Below are 8,188 nucleotides of genomic sequence, written 5' to 3' on the forward strand. Positions count from 1 at the left end.
CTTTAACTGAAGAGTTAACTTTGTTTAAAAAGATAGTGACAAATCACATTTCTCCACACAAATCTGTGCTGAGCCAGGATCCTCCCTTGTGTAACTTCTGACTTCAATAGGCAAGGGCTGGTCGCAAGCCGCAATTAGAGCTGGCCAGGAAACAGCGGGTTTTGTCTCATGGCAACTTCTGAGGTTTCAAAATCTGTTTATGTTCTGCAGAGGAAATGAAATCAAAACATTTCTAATATGAAATGGGAGCCTGTCAAAATGTCCATTTTGTGTGCAGCAAGCTCCTCGTTTCACTGTGGCTTTTCCTCTGCCCTGTCACCATGGCTGGGGCACGGGCCGTGCCTGCAGCTGGGAGCAATCACAGGGTTGGTGTGCCTGGGTGCCAAATGCATCCATGCTCAAAGCCACCCATGTGTTTTGATAAAAATAGATGAATTGAAAACACCGTGACCACTCTCTCCTGGCGCGTTCAGCTTGTTTGGGATCAGGCTGACCTGGTAATAATGCATTGTGCCAGCAGCCCAGGGGCACAGAGGCCAACCTAAATGGCCACACTCCTCTTCTGCTCAGTACATCTCTCTAGAAGGACCTTAAAAATCTGATTTTTTTTTTCCTAAGGTCTAGCAAAAACTTTAAAAATATCTGCTCTGCAGGGATATGAAAGGCCCAGTGGCATACTTGGCAGGATGAACGTCTGCCTGGAAATAGTTTGCATCTCCTCTCCTGCCCCACATGTTTGCTGACTGTCTGTGCCTCCACTGCTCTGCATCCCAGATCCACCTCCAGGCCTATCCATCCCAAATACACCTCCGGTGCTTTCCATCCCAAATTCATCTCCAGTGCTCTCCATCCCAGATCCATCTCCAGTGCTCTCTATCCCAGATCTGTCTCCACTTCTCTCCATCCCAGAGTGGCTCAGTGCAGCTGAGGGTTCTGGCATAGCTCATAAAGCTACACCAGAAAAGCTCACTTTGCCAACCTTCCATGAAAGCTGCTGATCAATTTATGGCAGTCAGTGAGCATAGTAAGAAAGGGTGAAGAGCTTTAACAGGGGCATTACCTTCCCAAGAGCCTGAGTGCCTTCCACAGCACACTTCAGACTTAGAAAGCCTTTCTCCAAATAGCTTTCTGCTGGTTCTATCACCAACAGAAAATAGTGAGGAAGGTGGATTTCTTCAGCATGGCACAGGCATGTCTGTGCTGCCCTGAGTTTGTCCTGTCCTGACTCCCTTCCTCCACTGCCAGCCCAGCTGGTGCTGGGGGCAGCTCCTGTTCTGGCACTTGCCCAGGCACTTGCCAGAACAGAGATACAAATCACAGCCCTGCAAGGTAGCAAACCAGGGAGCATGATCTGAGTGGCTTTGAGCCATCAGGAGGAGATGGTGGGTAATGAAAGGATGAGAGCAGGAAAACCTCTTTCCCCAAAGTGTATGTGTCTAACATTGAAGAGCCTGAAAATTTCTCAAAATGCTTCACTTTTTTTTTTTTCCCCAGACAGCATGTTTCAACCTAAGGGTTTCAACCTAACCCTTAAAAAAATTACCTTCAATGAACTCAGGCCCATAATCTGCTTTGCCACTCTCTTTGAACAGGCAGACACTTACAGATGGCTCTACTGCCACAGGGAGATGGGTCCCAGCTCTGCTCCTTCACGTTCCCAGAATAAACCCGTGTGTGCAGAACTGGAGACCACCCTGCTGTAAGAACAGTGCACCATCCACATGCCCCTTCCAGAGACAGGCTGAGAAAAGACCCAGCAAGTCCCTGAAGGACTTGTAAAGGAGATCCAGACATCAGCAGTGTGCAAGGGCAGGGAGGACAAGCAGCAACCCCGGGCCAGGGAACCTGTTGGAGCTGTGGGTAAGTCAACAAGGAATGTCGTGCTCATTTCATCTGGTAGCATTTGGTCCATTTATTTTAATTGCAAATAAATGCAAAGCAGAAAGAAAGGGTTGTAGTTATTGTTGGAGCAGAGAAAACATTTTGTGCTGAGAGAGGGCTGGCCTTCAACCATCCAAGTAAAACCCATTGCCTAAACAATAGAGCTTAAAAGATGAGCAAATTGCTGTTTATGGGCTGTTCCAGATCCATACCACTCAGGACAAAGCCAGGGCTGAATACATGAGCAAATTTGCTGCCTAACTCATTACAAAAACAAGCCTTGTGTGGGATTTGAGCCATTTTAAATCATTCGCTCAGAGCAAAGAGGAAAGACCAGAGCAGCAGCAGACAGAGCAAAATTAGTGAGAGCATTATCAGTCCAGATTCGCAAATGCTGGCGCAGGCAAAACACATGTGAAGGTCACAGCATTAATGTAGCTGGCTTGTGTAGGCTGAAGAAAGAACCCAGCCAGTGCTACGAGCCAGGCAGCCCACCTCAGCCTGGGGAAGGGGGTGTTTCCCCAGGCACATCCCAATTGCTGGGACTCCTCCCCTGTCACCCTTCTGTGTGCTGAGCAGCTGGACCAGATTTTGCAGACTCAAGCTGCTTTGGGAAATGCAATGCCTCGTTGGCATCAGGCTATTCAAGCTGGTGCCCATTATGCCTCTCCCATTAAATGCTATGAAAACAGGCATTGTGCACGGAGGGGCCGAGCAAACCTTGTTATACAGTAATTATGCAATCAGTGCATAATCTCATCTCGGTGGCTGGGGTGTGGAGAGAAAGTTTTGGTTCCTAGATGCTTGCAGGGGGCTCTGCAATGAAATGCATACAGACATATTTACAGCCACTGGCAATGAATATTCTGAGCAATGCTAACTATATTGAGCTGCTGTGATGTTGAGAGTGACTTACAAAAGCCCCACACATCTGGTTAGGCTCAAAAAGACTCTTTGACTCACTAGTCAGACTTTGTGCAATTGAAATGCTCTACGATTAACAGCCCCTTCTGGAACAGGGTGGGAAAAAGCTTTCAAAACCCAAGGAGGTTTTGAGGTTGGAGTTTTTTGGGGGTTTTTTGGGTTTTTTTTGTTTTTTTGTTTTTTTGGGTTTTTTTAGATTTTTGCAGCTCTTCCCTTGAATTTGAGAGGAAGCCAAAGCTTTTCAAAGCTTTTCTAAAACAAACAAGCAAATCAAATTCCCTCTCCACCCTCGTGGAGAGAGGAACACCCTGGATGAGCAAATCACCCTTTAGTAAGATGCTTCCCTGCTGCTGCAAGTCCCACAGGCAGAGCAAAAGCTGGAATTTGGGTTTCCTGCCCTTCATTTTTTCCCATCCCTGATGCTCTGTGTGGTTTGAACTCGGCTGTTTGCTGCAGCAGGGGACAAATTTTGCCGGGGAGAATTTTATGGTACAAGCCTGCTGAAAAACAGTTTCCAAAGAAAGTCCAATCAGGATGGGTGTGTTCCTGTGAAAACTTCAGCTTTCCCTGAATCCACAATTTCTGCAGAACAGCGCTAGTGGAAAGGCTCCCTTTTATTGTTTCTTTCTATGGACACACAGTCTTGTGGCTCTGCAGGGCAGGAACTCAAAGAGCAAAGCAGAGTGAAGGATTTCTTCTATGCAACAGGCCAAATTCTTCACTGGTATAAATAGATTGAACTCTGCCCAGGGGAACCATGGCCATTTATACCAACAGAGCACTTGGCCTGCAGTCACAGCCTGTTTCTTTATTTAAACCCCAGGAGGCATGACCCAAACCCTGTGCAGGCAGACCCTGGCCACCATCACTTTCTAGGCACTTTCTATTTTGGTCCCAGCCCCACTCTCTGCTCCAGCCCGTGCCCAGGAGAGACCTGGGGAGGACATGGGGACATGGAGCAGTCCCAGGTTTGGAAAGCCCAAGGACATCCCCATTTTCTGCTGGGTCTCAGGAGACAAGCTGTCAGATGATGCAGCCTGGATCAGCCCAGCTCAGCCTGGAGGAGATCAGGAGCAGGTTTGGATGAGGTCTGCACCTCGGGCTGTGGGCACGTGTCCCACCCTGGCTTTGCACATTGCAGATGTCCATGAAACTCCCTAGAAAGGACTTCCTTGGCCACTTCTCCTCCTGCACCACCTGTTCCAATCTGCTGCGTGTTGCAGCTCTCCACCCCTTCCCTGGCCACCCCACAGCTGCTCCCCTCTGCATCCACATGCAGGAATTGCTGCCCATTGCTGCTCCTCCTCTGCCAGGGCTGCAGATCTTCTCTGCCCCCGTGCCAGAGGGGCCCTGGGGACTGAAAGTGAGGAGCTGTGCTGTGTCCCCTCCACACAGACTGTGGCTGGGGAATCCCAGAGCTGCCACAGAGGTGGCTGAGTTTCACAGGGGAAGCTTTGAAGGGCTGGACACCTTTGAGGGGTGACCAGCAGAGCTGCAGGTTTGGGCTGGCACCAGAGCTGAGCAGGTTTTCTGCCACTCATGAAAATGCACTTTAGAAGTTAATCAATTTACACATCTGCTTTTTACAGAGCATTTTAAAACAGCAACTCCTGACCCCCAAAAAAACCCCAACCCAACCAATGCACAGAAGAATTCAATAAATCATTAAAGTGCTGCATCCACAAGCCCAGCCATGCCTAACCCTTCATCTTTTGCCTTTCTGGGCTCATGAAAGCCAGAGGTTGCCACAGCCAACCAGCTGAAGGCTGCAGGTGGTGGTCAGTCCTTGCTCCTGTGGACCAGCACTGCACACACCCCCTTCTGCACTCCCACTTGTGGAAAATCACTTTTGCTGCTGCCCCTGCAGAGGAGGCAGTGCTGGCTGGGGCTGCTGGCACAGAGCACTCCCCCCTGCCCTCCCCAGACTATTTCTAAGTTGGTTTTCTGGTGAAATAAGTAAAGCTCAGCATTCTGGCTGTGTTGATGTGTTCCTGGCTGCTTGTCCATTGGCCCTTGAATGATTTTTGCTTGGTGACACTGCTGCTGGCAGGATGAAGACAGGCTCCTCTTCATCACTTCAGTTCCCAGCCTAAGGCAGTGCCTGTGCGGGGTGATGCTTCCCATACAGAACACACAGCCTGGCAAGAGAAGATATTTCCACTCTCATCCTCCTCCTTTTTTCTTGTGTGACATTTTTACTTCCTAAAAAATTGCATGTGCCCTCTGGACAAGTGATTAAATTAGAAGATCAACAATACATGAAGAAGGAGTAGGATCAATTCACAGAGAAGTGGCTGAAAGCAGTTTATTACGTCTTTTATCTTTTTTTTTTTTTTTTTGCTGGGAGATCATTTGCCAAATCATTAAAGGAAAGAATCAAGTGAATGGGATGACCAGCAACTAAAAACTGCCTTTTTCTTAACAAATTTATGTGATTACAGTATTATTTTGAAGAAAATAATTTTAAAAAGAAAGAAAAATTGGATGAGATTGCTTTTGAGGTCAGATTCTGGCTCAGCTACTCCAATAGCTCACTGATTTACTGTAGCAATTCAAGCCATTATGTTCACATTTTCCATCAAATAAGTGGACAGAACTCTGATGGCAGCTTGTCTGATGACAGACTGTGTATGTGCACCCAGTGCTTACTTGCCAAAATACAAACCATCAACATTTTCCCTGCTTGCACCCCCAGATGAGGACTCTTAAAGAATATTCTGCAGCAGTACTGCAGTGCTTTTTGACCACCTTATATCAGCATCCACTTCCACCTCCTTTTACACCAGCAGAAGCTCAGAAGCCAGGTAAGAATAAAGTCCCATTTCCAAAGAAAAACCCTCCAAAATGAGAGAGGTTGCCAGTTTTTATCAAATAATAATTTCCAGGTGCAGTCAGCTGTCAAAGCACAAGATGTGCTGAACTGGGCTGGGAATAACATTGCTGAAATTACAAAAAAAAAAAAAAAGCAAATCCCAGAGAAAGAAATCCTTGGAGCTCCAGGAGGGGCATCAGCTTTGTTGCCTTACCCTGGGTTTTTTTGCCTGTTTTAACCTTATTTGAGCTGCTCGTGACTGGCAAGAGCATTTTCTTCTGCTTGAATCTGTCTGGGCTCAAGGCACACAAGCCAGAGAAAGATCCAAATCTTGTCAATTTCCAGCAGACAGGAGATGATAATGCTCTTGAAATACGTCCAACATTTCAAAACCCTTGCCATAAAAAGGCAGAGGATTATTCAGTCCTGGAAAACAGCAGTGCAAGACCTTTCAGAGTTGGATCACCACGTTTTCACTGAGAGCTGGATCTTCTGCTTTTGCTCCATCATCTGCTCCTCACATGACCCACTCTGATTAGTCTTTGTATGCCAGGTGCTATTATGTTTTTGTTTGAATTAGTGCCTCCTAGTTTTCTTTTAATTAGTGCTTCCTGGGGTTTTTTTTCCTCTATTTCCCAAAATATAGCTGAATTATCTTCTCTTACCCAGAGCTTGGGTGCCTGGATATTCCCTTTTTGCATGGCAAAGCTGAGCTGCCTCGCTGTTGTCATTTTATGGCTGGGATGGGAGAAAACAAAACTCATTTTCATGCAAATCCCCACTGTCTATCAGACATCATAGTTGTCAAGCAGGTCATTAGAGGCCTACTGTGTAAAATGAAGATTACTAATTAGAGCTGAAGAAATAATTTGCAACAAATAATTTATCCAATGAATTTAGATTTTCTTTCTCCTTGTGGAGTCTCTGCAAGCAGGTTGTTACTTCGTCAGAGTTGGGTATTATTTGAAATGCTTTTAACTCATTAGGCTCATGATTGATTCATGTTTTTCAGTGTTACTTTTTTGAGCTAGATGGTTAATCAATGTAGATCACAGGATTTGAGATTTACCTCCTGGCTCAGGTGTCAAAATGTGGCTGAAGTGAATAAAAATTAGTATATTCTTTAAAAGTACATTCCATGAACCCTGATTTGTGTTTCTGAATATCACAGCTCAAGAGCAACTTGGGAATTTTCCATTAAAATACATTTTTCTAGCAAAAATAAGCTACTGCAAAATCTATAATTTTATCCTGAGGAAATCTTGTGTAAGTCAAAAAGACCCTCCAGCCTGTGGTGTATTATGCAAGCCTTGTGAGTATGTATCAACAAAAATAGGAAAACCAAGGAATTTATCCTGCAGGGAAAAGGGGAGCAAATGCATCCAGCTGCCAACAGCCTCAGAGGCCCTGTAGGACCCTACACACATTCATTACAGAAGTAACTGGAAGTGAAATCTTATGTGTTGTGATTCATAGTCAAAGGAAACAGGATTTAGCAAGACCTGATCAGCTCACTACAATGGAAAATGTCAAAACATGGATTTTGGATAATTTTGATTGACCATTTCTCTTCAACCCATGACACTTTCTGGTACTTTGGCTCAAAGTGTTCATCTGATTCAGCTTGAAAAGAGAAGCTGAAAATTTCTATTGATTTTCATCCCGTTACAAAAGTCAATTTTTGCAGACATTAATTCCGGTTGATGCACTCTATGAACACTCAGAGAAAGGTGGAGCATGAACAAAGGAGAGGAATTCACCCAGTGAAATAATTCCAGCATCCAAGCCCACATTCACAGGAAACCATTTGAAATATTCACCATTGTTATTAATAATGTGGGGCAAAGTCACACCTGTGGCTGATACTACAAAATCCTGGATTGCAAAGGAGCAGCTTCATTTGCAGCTCTCCAATGAAGCAGAGAGGGAGTAGTCTTGGGGGGATGGGAGGATTAAGAGAGTTTCAGTGAATTAAAAAAGAGACAATTGGTACCAGACTCCTCAATCCCATCTGCCTCATATCTGGAGCACTCCTTGTTCCCTGCACTCACTCACCTTTGTGTTTGCAGTGTCGGTGCTAGGGAGGGATGGGAGATGGAGGGATACTCAGCAGGAAAGGGGATAAAATGGAAAGCAGTTAGCACTCAAAGCTTGCTGGTCTAGTCTAAATATCTTTCAGGGAAAAGCAGGCAAGGCTTATAAAGCTGCCAAGAGGGTTGGGGGAGAAATGGTGAAGGTTTTTTATTTTGTGGATTCTCCATGGACCTTTCACCCTTTAAAATCTCAGGGATATCAGGGAAAATTTGTGGCAGAAAGGACTTTTCTCCCAAAAATCAGACATTTTGGAGCATGGCTGATGGGCGTCACTTGCTGGTACCTTTTATGCCTGGAGTCAAGTGGAAGGGGAGATAGTCTGGGATAAAAGGAAGTCTGAGGGTCAGCAGAGTTTGTGCTGACTGAATAGCACAGGTGTGGTGGCCCTGGGGAGGGAGAACCAGGCACATTTAGGGACATTCCCAGTTCAGCCACCACTGCTGTGTGCCACACTGGGTAAGTCTCATTTCCATCTGT

This window comes from Passer domesticus, chromosome 11, assembly GCF_036417665.1.
Source record: "Passer domesticus isolate bPasDom1 chromosome 11, bPasDom1.hap1, whole genome shotgun sequence".
Taxonomy (NCBI): domain Eukaryota; kingdom Metazoa; phylum Chordata; class Aves; order Passeriformes; family Passeridae; genus Passer; species Passer domesticus.